This window comes from Pseudonaja textilis, chromosome 1 (genome assembly GCF_049901715.1).
Source record: "Pseudonaja textilis isolate UNSWEBS1 chromosome 1, rPseTex1.2, whole genome shotgun sequence".
In the NCBI taxonomy this organism is placed as follows: Eukaryota; Metazoa; Chordata; class Lepidosauria; order Squamata; family Elapidae; genus Pseudonaja; species Pseudonaja textilis.
In genome coordinates this window covers 82470433-82485022 of record NC_141990.1, presented here as the reverse complement: position 1 = coordinate 82485022, position 14590 = coordinate 82470433, and positions in this window count along the sequence as shown.

Genomic DNA, 14590 nt, shown 5'->3' with positions numbered 1-14590 from the left:
AATCTAAAAGTACCTAGACGGACACTTCTGAAAGAAGATTTTTAAGCAGCGAAGGAGAGAGAAAGGGAGGTTAAAAACCCTTTTTTAACCTTTATATTGACAATTACAAATGGTATGGAAAGAAATTTATGTTAATCTATTTTGACACTAATAGGCAACTTTAAGCTGAAATCTAAGTGTCAAAAGGAGAATAAAGATTTTTTCTGGGTCATTTTAAAGCCCTAAAAAGGAGAAGAGTGGAGACAAAAGGATGGGACCTGGAATAATGGAAAAATGGAGTGCCACCTGGAAAAATAAAGAGGATTAACAGTGAAACTTTGAAAAGACTCCCAAGGATACATTGTAACTGAAATCTTGTTAAAAGATACAGTAGCCCACGGAAAGGAAAAGTAAAGGAAAGAAACAAGAAGGAAGTCTGGGATCATTTGGTGATTTTTAAAAAAAGCTTTGGCATTGTTTTTTTTCTTCTGTTTTTTCTTAAAGTCAATCAGGTGGTTGTTCAAAAGTATTTAAAATGGCATCACTCCTGGAGGAATTGAAGATGAGTCTTAAAAAACAGAAAGAAGATGCAGAAAGGAGAGGAAGATCCTTTGGCTTCCTATTTGAATTTTTTGAAATGGAGATCCTGAACTATGAAAAGCAAGAGGAAAAGCTTCAAGAGCAGGAAGAAGGGCGGGACAAAGAAGAAGCCATTTTCAATGATCAAATAATGCAAAGTGTGGTAATAAGGGGGAAAAGAGTTAAAAGTTTGAGATCAAAGGGAACAGCCAAAAAGAAAAACAGCCTGAAAAAGAAGTATAACAGCAAAGAGAAGCAGAAAAGAAAACTACAGAAGGGAAAATTAGAGAGAGAAAGGTATAAAAAAGGGGATGAGAAAAAGGGGGGAAGATAGAAAGGGAAAGAACTTATGAGGGACAAAAGCATGAAATAAAGAAAAAGGGGAAACTTACTAGGATTAAAGGTATTTACTCAGCTAGAAAACACAGAGACAATGGCTAAATTAAGTTAAAAGTGAGGATTCTGCAAAGGTACAAAAGATAGTGTTGTGACAGTAGAATACTGTAATGAGTTAGAAATGAAATAAGTAAATAATCTATGAGATAAAACTGTATTGTTATATAATGCTATGTTTATTTATAATTAATGCAATAATAAAGAACGGAGGGAAACATTCTAATTGTTTCTAAATATTGATAACATATTGAAAAGAAATGTGAAAGATTTATAAGGAAATTTATACCAGTTACTAGAATGAATTTGAATAATTATTTTGCTTATTAATACTAAATAATTTATAAGATTATGTATGACTATCCAATGGTATACTTATTAACAACATAATAATGAAGAAGGGAAGGAAACATTTCAATTGCTCTCAAAGATTGATAAATATTGAAAAGAAACATGAAAGATTTACAAGGCTCATACCAGTATGAGAATGAATTTGAATAACTATTTTGTTTACTAATGTATATATATATATATATATATATATATATATATATATATATATATATTGCTATGTTTTTAGAATTTTTATTTTTATATTTTCAAGGGGAAGTACCAAGCAGAGTCTGAATGATGAGATTTACATGATATAAAATAGATATTAAAAATTTGAATGTTATAATTTTAGAATGCACAAATTTAATGTTTAATGAGATTTCATATGATAATAACAATAAGACTTAAAGGTGTTGCACTCCAATTGGCAATCATAGGGGGAAATTTGCTTTTTAAGAATGTTGAAAGAGAACATATGAAATTGTAAACAAGACAGACGAAAGTATAATGAATAAAAAGATATAAAAATTTAGGGAAAAGAAACATAATTGAATAAGAAGAAAATGAGATAACCATAAAAGAAAATTAAGAGAAGTAAAGGAAGAAATAGTGAGAAGTTGGAAAAAGAGTAATGAGATATGAAGTTGAATAGATAAGATGAATATGCATATGAAATTGTGTCTGTATGGAAATGTGATAACCCAGAATGATGCTCTACTCAAATAAGATGTTTTATTTGTTTTGTTAAAACTCAATAAAACTTTATTTTAAAAAAAATTACAGACCAATCTCTTTATGCTGTGTCACCTGTAAAGTCATGGAATCAATTATTAACCAATCCATCATCCTCCACTTAGAAACAAACAACCTACTCTCTAATAAACAATTTGATTTCAGGAAAAAACTATCCTGTAATCTGCAACTCTTCCACTGCAAAAACATATGGACTACACAACTCAATCAGGGCAAAGCAATAGACGCAATCTACATAGACTTCTGTAAAGCCTTTGATTCAGTGGTACACGACAAACTACTCCTAAAACTAAAATCTTATGGTATTTCTGGACACCTGCATAACTGGATAGAAGCATTCCTGTCAAACAAATGTTCAAAATTGGGAGTGCCCTATCAAATTCTGTACCTGTGAACAGTGGTGTCCCCCAAGGCAGTGTTCTCGGACCAACTCTTTTCATACTCTACATAAATGACCTCTATGATCATATCAAGAGCAACTGCGTTCTCTTCGCTGATGATGTAAAGCTATTCAACATCACAGACAATACTGCTACCCTTCAAAAAGACCTTGACTATGTATCAAAATGGTCAAACAAATGGCAACTTCAAATCTCAACAAATAAATGCTCTGTCCTACTTATTGGCAAAAACAATCAAAAAATAAAATACAAGCTGAATAGTCAAGACCTTGTTGATGATCCAACCTCTGTCAAGGATCTTGGAGAACTCATCTCAAATGACCTAAGTGCTAGAGCCCACTGTAACTACATAGCCAAAAAGGCATTAAGAGTTGTTAACCTAACCTTACGTAGCTTTTTCTCTGGTAATATTACACTAATAACTAGAGCATACAAAACATTTGCTAGACCAATACTCAAATACAGCTCATCACTCTGGAACCCACATTAGGTATCTGATATTAACACAGTTGAGAAAGTCCAGAAATATTTCACAAGAAGAGTTCTCCACTCCTCTACTCATTGCAGAATACCTTATGCCACCAGACTCAAAATTCTAGACCCAGAAAACCTAGAACTACGCCGCCTTCGGTCCATCTAAATATAGTATATAAAATCATACATTGCAATGTTCTACCTGTCAATGAATACTTTGGCTTCAACCATAACAAAACAAGAGCAAACAATAGATACAAACTCAAGGTTAATCATACCAAACTTGATCGCACCAATACGACTTCAGCAACAGAGTGGTCAATGTCTGGAATACTCCACCTGACTCTGGTTTTTTTCCCCAAACCTCAAAAACTTTAACCTTAGACTGTCTACTATTGACCTCATCCCTTTCCTAAGAGGTCTGTAGGGGGCGTGCATAAGCGCACCAACATGCCTATCGTCCTTGTCCTATTATTTCTTTTATATTTTTTATTTTTCTTAAATGTATCCATGTATTCATAACTATGTTTTTACTGATACCTATTATCTTGTAAGCAACTGACAAATAAATAAATAAAATAAAATAAAATAAAATAAATAAATGTTGTTGATTGGCTCATTGCAATCTTTTCACAGAAGGATTGGTAGAAACATTTCTGGTTTGACTGAAATTGAAGATTCTGCCTGTCATGCGCAATTAATTTACTTGGAGCAGCTTACTTACTAAGATGATATCTTTAGCACCATCAAACAACAGCTGTTTATTCCAGATCCTTAGGAAGAACTTGGTAAGTGGAGAAAAATGCCAAATCCAGTCTAAAATCTGGCTGACTGTGCAACCAACCATAATGATATAATACATTTACTATTATTAAACAATATCTTCTCACGTTCATGGGAAGAATTTATATGGACAAATATGCCAAATCCAGGATAAACATCTAGCTGACTATACAACCAACTATAATAATAGATACAGCACATGGAAGTCTCCAAAAACAACATCACTGGTTGTCACTTATAGTTCACAGCTTAAGCTAATCAGATACATTTTTAGCAAGTTACAACCCATCCTAGAAAATAACACCACACATTCTGAAACAAACCCAAATTTGGATCTCTATTGGATGTGATCATGGGAATCAGACTCTGCAGCAAACCTCAATGTTTTACTTTGCCCCCACATTTACACCAATAACACATCACAGGCCCCAACAACTTCAAACATTTAGATGTGATTTCACATGCTTGTCCTCCAATGTAATATACTACAGTATATTACAATCATTTGCCAGCAATATTCCTTTGAATTCTGCATTGGACAAACCAGTCAGACTTTGTGCAAAAGGATTAATGAACACAGGTCTGATATCAAGACTCACAAGAATAAAGTGCTATCAAAGCATTTTAATTTCCCAGCATACTCAATTGCAGATTTCAAAGTTGTCATTTAAAGATACAGAAATATTGCAACATTGTACAGCAAAAAACTGTGGAATCCATGCACATCAAGATGTTTCAGGCTATCTCCCAAGATTTTAATGATGACAATAGATTTTTAACACATTGCAATTGCTAGTTGATTAGATATTTTATCACTCTCAATGTTCACTGTAAAACACTACAGGTTTTGTCTTTGCTATATTAATTTTAGTGTGGTGTACTGTACCTTGTTACCCATTACAGCAAATAACTCAGACTCTCATGGCATCAGCTGCACACAAACGTTCACACACAGTCTTAACTCACTTTTAATACCGCCATAAACATTTCTTATCCATTTAAACAACCAATGGGCCATCACTAATTCTTGTCTTGCTCCCTGTTTAATGTTGACCCTTTCACTAAGCATTCTATCAGATACTACTCTCAATAACCAACTTCATACAGTATTCACACAAAGCATTCTATAATTCAAACCAATTCATTTTATCATATGCTCATACTAAAATTAACAAAGGTATACCATATAAATCTATCTTTCTCATACATTTCTCCCTGAGTAATGTTCAAGAGTAAAAATCTAAAGCTCATAAAGCTGCACTGAAGTTCCTCTATTTTGTTCAATTTCATTTCTCACACATTTTCAGTCAGAATACTGTCAAATCTCTTCCCAGGTAATTCAACATAGTATTCAACCTACAGATTTTTTTTTAATTCACTCTTGCTACTTATCCCTTTGTATATGAAAATAATAATGGCATTTTCCCAACCATCAGGTTCAGATGCATTCTTAACACGGAGATTAACCAAGTCATACAGACCCTCCATAAACAACCGTGTCCATATTTTAACATTTTTCCGGTTACATATTTTATAACTACAACAGTATGTTTGTCAGTATTCATTTAAAGAACTTCTGCTCGTTCATTTTTCTCCTTAAACAACATTTATGCATTTGTTTAAAATCCAGTTTTTTACATTTCATTATCATTCCCATACAAATCTCTAAAATATTCATACTAACATCCCCTCATTGCAGTTTCATCACAAATATATGGTCACTTTTATTTTTAGTTCTACTTACTTTAACTATGAACCAACCCTACATAGTATGGCTTTGTTGTAAATTCATGTTTCCTGAAAAAAAAATGTTTTAGAAGATTGGCTTGTCTTCCTCAATATTTGTGGGCTTGAAAACTGCTTATCCTGCCAATGAAGCTAGCTATTTCCTATCACAAATCAAATATTACACTATAACATAAGCTAGACAGGAATATAAGCATTCATACAACTGCCAAAAGGAACATAGCTAGCCTTTTAGATCTAAGTCGACTATATCGGCCTATCATGTTAGTCAGCAGGAAATGTTCTTTTGCTATGGTGTAAAATTCTTTGAAGATGCCAGTGACCACAGAAAGATGAAGAACAGCCAAAACAAAACAACTGAAATGCAAGTTTCTAAAATGGCAATTCAGAACTGACAGGATTGCCTTTCTTCAGGGTTCATTCATAGCTTTCTTTGATCTAAAACAGGGGTGTCAAACTTGATTTCATTGATGGATGGATCAGGATTCTGTTTGACCTCGGGGGGGCGTGGCCAGGGGGGGCATGGCCAGCTCAACATCACTCATGTCAGAGGTGCCTGTGGTGGTCTGAGCAGTATGCCAGCAAAAACGAGCTCCTGAGCTCTGTTTTCGACTACAACGGCCTCATGCAACCCTCTGCCAGTGAAAACAAAGCTTGCAAGGGTCACCCGCAGAGAGAGAGAGAGAGAGGATAGATAATATGCTGATTTAGCCACAAATGAACAAAAAACTATAGTAACTCATTGTCACAACGTGTGCTGATATGTAACCCTCTGGTGAAGGATGCCATTCACATTTTAATAATGAAACATATAAACTCACCATATCAGCCCTGTAAGTACAGCTAATGGCCCGCAATACTAGGAGTTTTAGTTAAATATCCCATTGGGATTTCCAGGTTTGAAAGTAATATATATTAGATGCTGGTAAAAAAAAAAATCATTATTCCTTGTTTGTATGTTTCCACAGATCAGAAATATAATAGAAGTGTATTTCATCTTTGTTTTTTTCAGAGTTTTAATAAGGACCAGCTGTTCTCTAAAATTCCAGTTACATCCCAAGAATTCCTTTGCATCACTGTCAACATTGCTCAGCACTTAAACTCTCTTTCCTGCCAAAGCTAACTTATCTCAGCTTGTTAATTGCCTTCTTGAGTATCTTATGTTGTAGACTTAAAAACAAATAAAATTTCTCTCCTGCCATTACAGTTCCAGTCAGTGCAAACATTTATCTATATGAGCAATATCAACAAAATAGAAATGCTACTTTAGTCATATATGTATCTCGGTTTAAGACATCATTTAGTACTTCACTACAAATGATATGGATCACTTTCAGCCAGACATGCCCTCTCCAAAATGTCTTGTAGGGATAAAATGGAGGAAAATCCCAGTCTAAGCTATCTGGAGCTCAGAGAAAAAATAGAATATAATACTACCTCATATGAAATACTAATGATGTTGATATGATATTGAAAGCACAAAAAAATTTTTTTTAAGATCCTTAGAGTATGACCTAAAGGTCTAAGGCCACTAGTGCAGCTTGCCAGTGAAATGTTAAGATATTGGCGAGGATCAGAGCATTCTTTTTAATTGTTAATTTGTTTTTCTCTCAAAAACAGCAGTAAATGTGTATTTCCAAGTAGAAAGTTATGTAAGGGAGGGAAAGTAGGCACCAATATCTATAGAAAGGGTAAAAGGTTCTACCACTTTCTATATACATGAAGTATCAAAACACCTACAGCAAGGGTGAGATTTTTATTTAATGCATTTACAGACAACTTATCTCTGGGCAGTCTCTAAAAATGACAAATAAAAATAAATAAAACCCAACCATTTTCATTTTGCTTTCCCAGATGCCAGCGAGAGTAGCAAAGTCAAAACAACAACTTCTACTCAACATTTCTGTTTCACAATTCTTATTCTTACAAAATAGAGCAGTAGCTTCTCATAGTGATGTATGTCTACCATGGACCTCACCCCATTTTTAAGAGATCCGTAAAAGGGACGTGCATAAGCCCAGCAGCGTGCCTACTGTCCCTGTCTTACTTATCTGTATTTACTTCCTTGTTCATGTTTATGTTCATACTCATACCTGCTATCTTGTACATGTTTGACAAACAAACAAACAAACAAATAAATTTTAAGCCAGGAGAGATCATAAGGATTGTTTGGTTGCCAATGTAGAAGAATTAACTAACCCTATGTCATGGCCCATGGTAAAGGATTCTTACACTTGTAGCCACTCTCAGGATTTAATCTGCCTTGTAAGACCTGGTCAACCTCAACACAGGTGCTACTCACCTCCATAAATGGGGAAAGCTCTCCTCTTCCAGTTGGCTGTGGTGCTACAAAGCAGACAGTGTGACACATTGGGAAATCAGAGCACATATCAGGGAAACCTGAGGCTTTCTGTATGCAACTCCATCACTATATAAGCAGTCTACCTTTGAATTTGTAAATTCATTTATAAATAGATATAAAATAGTTTTATATTTGCTCATTGAGAATGTAACTGTGATGGGCTTTTTAACATTTTTGCCATATGCTTAATAAATAATAAATAAGAGCAGTAGCTATCTGCAATATATACAGCATAATCAAACTCCATAAACATTTAACATGATTGACTAGTCTTTTCCATAGGCACCACAAGTGACACAGAAAGAACAGAAACAAAACTCTAAGTCTCACTTTTCCCATCCTCCACTATTGTCTGCATGATGGCTCTGCATTCTAGGAGATGTTTGAAGACATGTAAAAACTACACTGTGCCCGCAGTGCGTAAAAATTGCATTTTCCAGCAACAATGCTTGCAAAAATGCTGGTCACTAGTTAAATATATTTATTTCTTATTCTTCTGAGATGAATATTCTCAACACAAATCCAGGATCCAATTCCCTATTTAAGCATCTTCTAATTAGCCTTTAGCCTGTTCACCAATTATACATTATATTTCCTTAAAATGAGGAAAAATTAAATTAAGATTCTGTTTAGTTCAGAAGGGTTTTCTATAGGTGAAACCTAGGAATCTTTTGAAGATTAATAAGTAGAAAAGCAGCAATATTAGAAATGTTACATGCTTGTAGGAGGAAAAAATGTCTCGGCTAGAAAATATTTCAGTAGCATCAGTGAAAGCAGTTTTCTTTTTCTATAGTGCTTCTCAATAGTGCTTCTCAATTATACCAGATGGTCAACAGTGACTTTTCATTCAAGAACATTTTGTTTAGCGATGGAAAAACAAAAAGTCTGTAAATAAATTGAGATATGAAATACTACGAAAGCAGGGCAGTAAAATTGCCAAGTATTCTTAAGTTAGATACACATTATATTTCATTTTGTTGTGTTGTGCAAAATAAGTCAAGTGCAGACAGAACATTATGCAAACAGTCTTTTCTTTAACCAAAAACCCAATTAGACTATTTCAAAACATTAACTACAGGCACAATCATATGGAATTATTTATTTGCAAGTCCCACTCCCACTAAAAAAAATTGGGGTCCTGGCCAAGCTTTGTAATAAAATCAGACAAGTTACTGTTTGGATGAGAGGGTTCATATGGTTTAACTTTTTGTTACAATTTCTTCCATTAGGCTTTGAAGAATCATGGAAACAGCCACATTGCTGAGGGTAATAATCTTTTAGCAAGATCAAGGGGGCTTCAGTTTAGATTTGTGCAAGAGAGTGCAAAAGTACAGAACCTGTTCAGCTGTGTATATGGGGATGGTAAAACACCATTTTACACAGGCAAATTATGCATTCTAAATGGTGAATGGATTTTGTCTGATGCATCCGAAGTGCAGGGCTGTCAGCCAAGGTCTGGTAACCTGAAGATTCACAGTATGCAAACAAGTGTGATCTCTTCTGATGGACCCTTCAATAAATATTTCACAAAGAAATTTCAAATTACTTAACAAGTAAAAATAACCAATACACAGATAAGGAAATGAATGTAAGAAATGACCTTACCGTTGTACATTAGCCAAATAGACCATTTGTACCCTCTGAACATCTTCAGTAACACAGTAAATGGATTATATACTTGTAACTGCAGTGCCTCTGGCAATGACAGCCTATATTGTTTCCATGTTAGAAGTGTATTTATAAAGCACTGGTAACTTTATTTGAGCTTATGAATTATCAGCTATCAGATCATAGACAAAGCTTATCCACACTCAGATCTGGGAAAAACTGAGCCATGTGAAATTCTAGGACAAAGGAAGTACTCTAATAACAAAAGAACATTACGGGAAAGTCAGAAAAGAATCCGATGCAGATATTACGGCAGTACTATGTCATCTTAAACCAAATATTTGCTGCAGGCATTTGCAGATATTCATTTTTCATTATTAAAATATAAGGTTAACAAGCATCTGTGTTTGTGCTTAATATATATCTGCTATTTCGTAACAGTAACAGAATACACTTCATAACAAACTTTACCAGGAAGAACAAAATGATACCCAGCAGATATATCTGCTGCCTTAAGTTCTATCTTTCATTTCATAATCTCCCAATCTTCCCTATAGTCTCCACTTTTTATATATATCATTTCATTTATTCTCTTTCTATTTCTCTGTTTTTTTCTGTGCTTTATTATTTTAGTTAATTTATTTTTAGAATATCCTTGGTGCTTACAATATGCATCCTGATCTTAAAATATGTATATTCTATCAGCAGAGTATGGTCCTGCAAATTGTATATATTTGTAGTGTATAGTAGCAAAGGATTTAAATTGAAACTTCCAATCACTTATATCTCTGTCTCTTATATCCTCCCTCTGCAAGGTATATTTTATACAGATTTTGGCACAACAATTTCCCGGCCTTCATAATTTTTATTTGTATATGACTCTTTCAATGCTGTATATTTTTCTAGGCAAGAATAAACCTGTCAGGAGTTCTCGGCACAATCCCATTCAGCAATGGTGTGCCAGTTTCCATGCTTGACGTATTTTTACATTTGCAAAATCCAAACCAGCCAGCTAAAATGTTTGACTGAGCTAGTACCATCAATATGTAGATTTCTCTTCTTGAAATGATGCTTTGCAAATCCATTCAAATGTCAGATATGCCATGAAATTGACTAATATTTCCTTTACAAGTTTATTTATTTTTTTATATATATATATATATATATATATATATATATATATATATATATATATATATATATATATATATATATATATATATATTTATTTTACATTATTTCTAAATTGGCTCTTTGTTTACCATTTTCAGACACCAACCTGTTCTTCTATTGCCAAGCCACTACATATTTTAGATGTATTTACTAGTTCGGATAATTGGTTCAACAAAAATAAACGAAATATACAAACGTACATAAAGAAGCCCCATATTATGAACAGAGCAATAGAGAGGGAAACAGAAAATTCTTCATATCATTAAGATCCTTGTACACAGGTTACAGTCTTCTTTCCTTAATTTTACTGGAAAAGCCAAAAGCACGTACAAAGGAATGTACATGCAGAGCTGATGTCTCAATTTATTTAAACAAGAAATTCTATGAAGGAAAGCAAGGCCATATTTTCTCCAGGAATGTGATCCACATGCCTTCAAGAGGATTAGAGATTTACAATGTGATTCTATATGTGTCTATTAGCACGTAGGGGGCATTAAGTTCAATGGTACTTTTATGCCTGGTTATCTGATGCCTGTACTGGTGCAATACAGCCTTATACAATTTGGGTTGTGAGGTATTCCCAATGCCAGGCTGTGAACGAGAAGTCACAGCTGCACAATGCCTTTCCCTTTCGCAAGGCATGGGGATCCCCTGTAGCCCTCCTCCAGGTGAGCTCACAAAATGGGCTGATACCGGTCAGGAGGAAAGAGGTCACATAGGCTTTATCAGCAAAAGTCAGCATCTTGCATTGGGACCCGGCAGTCAATGGTCAAAGCAAAAGTGTCATGCCACTACAACTGTTTTCCTTTGTTAGTAGCCCTGAAGCTACATTTTGAATCCATTGCAGCTTCTAAGTCATTTTCAAGGGCAGGCTCATGTAAACTATGTTGCGGTGATCTAAATGCAATCGGTGCATGAGTCAAAGTTGTGTTTTCATACAGTTACAGCCATCAATCTCCTTATGAAGTTTTCAGTTGCAAACCTTTGCTGCTATGAACAAACCTGTCCACAGCTCCAACCTTGAAGTCAAGAAAAGGCGGAAAAGGGCTAGTCTCTAGTGCATGACTTACATAAATGGCACACCAGAAACTAATCCTTTCCTGCATTCTCCCACCTTCTTTTTCCGTCTTCCACTTTACTGCTCAGATACAGGTAGTTCTGAACTTACAACCACAAAGCAAGGCACTTGTTAAGTGGGTTTTGCTCTATTTTATGACCTCTCATGCCATAGTTGTTATGTGAATCACTGCAGTTGTTTAAGTTAGTAACAGGCTGTTAAATCCAGCTTCTCCATTGACTTTGCTTGTCAGAAGGTTGCAAAAGGTGATCACATAACTCTGAGACAATTCAATCGTCATAAATATGAGTCAGTTGCCAAGCATCTGAATTTTGATCACAAGATCATGGGGATATTGCACTGGTTGTAAGTGTCAAAAACGGTCATATGTCCATTTTTTAATGCCATTGTAACTTCAAACAGTACCTAAACAAACTGTTATAAGTTGAGGACTATCAGTACTGTAAGGTAAGAAATGAACTATATATTTTTTTATGTTTGTTGGACTTGTGAACAAAACAGACTTAGGAGCAGCCTCTCGGTACATAAAGCATTTGTAAATAGAGCACTGTCTGTGCTGGTGTTTCTCCCAGCCTGCCCTATTTCTGTTTTTTTTTTTAAATAGAAAACTATTTTTGTTGGCTAAAACCAGTAGCCCCAAAGAAACTAATACAGTGCAAACACATGTTCCTCATTTTCTCTTGTTGAAAAATAATTTCATGCACTGGATGATAGATACTTTCAGTTTAGAAACTTTCTCAGGATAATGTTTCATGGATGAATTTGGGGTTGAACAGCAAACACAGAACATTTTTTTTACTATCACCTTCTTAATTTTTTGGCACTTGCTATTTTCCTGCTCAGGACTATTTTTGTCACTGTTTGGTTAATTCTCTATGTTCTTAGTTTGAACAATATAAACTTCCTCAAACCATGTAATAAAGAACTATGGAACATGTAATCTATCCTTTTGACTCTGGATAGATGGCTGCTATATTAAACTATATAAACTATATATAATATATATACATATACATACACATATACTAACAAATAAAAACTAACGCCAACTAATATAAAGCAAAAAAGTGCAAGAAAGTATGGTTGAAGAAAAACAGAAGAAAAACTATAGAGAGAAGTGGCTTTTGATATTCTTCATAGCAATACTTCATAGCAGTACTGCTACTATAATAAATTTAAAAGAAAAAGGAGGAACAGCTTCAAAAATCTCATTTTTGGAGTCAATATGACATCTTAATATTTGACTGCCTCAATAGTTTCAGTCCTTGATTTAGCTCAGGGATTTCTAAACTTGGCAACTTTAAGACTTGTGGACTCCAACTCCCGGAATTTCCCAGACAGAAAGGCTAGCTGGGAAATTCTGGGAGTTGAATTCCACAAGTCTAAAAGTTGCCAAGTTTAGAGACTCCTGATTTAACAGAATGGAGTTGGAAGGGACTTTGGGGGTCTTCTAGTCCAACCCTTGCTCAAGCAGGAAACCCTATGCTATTTCAGACAGATGGTTGTCCAATCTCTTCTTAAAAACCTCCAACCCACAACTTCGGGAGGCAAGTCATTCCACTGATGAATTATTCTAATTGTCAGGAAATTTATCCTTAGTTCTAGGTTGGTTCACTCTTTAATTAATTTCCATTCATTGCTTCTTGACCTGCCTTAAGGTGCTTTGGAGAATAGGTTGATCCCCTCTTTTTTTCCTGCAGTCCCCTAGTTATTGGAACACTACTATCATGTCACCCCCACTCCTTCTTCTCATTAAACTAGACATATCCAATTCATACAACCATTCTTCATGTTTTAGCCTCCAGTCCCCTAATTAGCTTTGTTGCTCTTCTCTTCACTTTCTAGAGTCTCAACATCTTTTCTGGCGACCAAAACTGGATGCAACATTTCAGATGTGGGTCTTACCAAGGCATTATAAAGTAGTATTAACACTTCTCATGATCTTGATTCTATTCCTCTGTTAATGCTGCCTAGGATTGCGTCGGCTTTTTTGGCAGCTACAATACACTGCTGGCCTATATTTAAGTGATTATCCACTAGCTTAGTGGCCAGTTCCACAAAAACTACATGAATATTATAAAAAAAACATACACTTATTTAAAAGAATGTTATTTCCATCTTGAATTTCTTATACTTTCACTCAGTCTTTCGTTCAGGGGCTCAAGCCCTGTTTTCCTATTTTCCCCACCACAGCCCTGTAAGGTAGGATGGATTAAGAGTAGAGAAATTGACCCAAAGTTACCCAGTAAATTTCAATAGGTGAAAGGGAACTCCTTCAGTGTAGTAGTGCCCATGAGTACAAAATTGATGCTTTTTATCTACTCTATTTGTTCACTTAGCCAAGCTGTAGAAAATTTTACACATACTTTCTTGATAGCTGAACTTGACAAACAAAAAATTCCACAATAATAGTCAGAGAATTATACTGAATTTACTCATAGGAAGACCAAGTGCTTTCCTTACATAATTACATATGAACAATTCTTGAATTTTCTCTCTATAATTTTTTTGGAATATTCCACTTTAAATTCAGGGTAGCGCAACACTTTTACTATCCACACTGCATGAAATGGTTTTGCGTGTGTGTGCTTTTGTGTGATTTCAGATATTTCAAAAACACTCACTGAAAATTGGTCGGGTGCTTTGAGTCTTAGCACTGATAGGTGACAACACCGAATATTTTCAACTGATAATATTCTTTTCAATTACATATTTGAAATTTGACACCCGGATAATGTAGATGGATTTTCTATATTTACCATCGCCAAAAATTGCAGCAGTGAAAAGACAAATATATGGCTCTATTTAATCAATGGATTGAGGACCTAATTACACATTATGGTATTAATCTTAGTTCTTTATTCTAAAAACAAGAAAGATATTTATCTTTCGATGGATAAATTACTGATGGATTACAACATTCCTCTA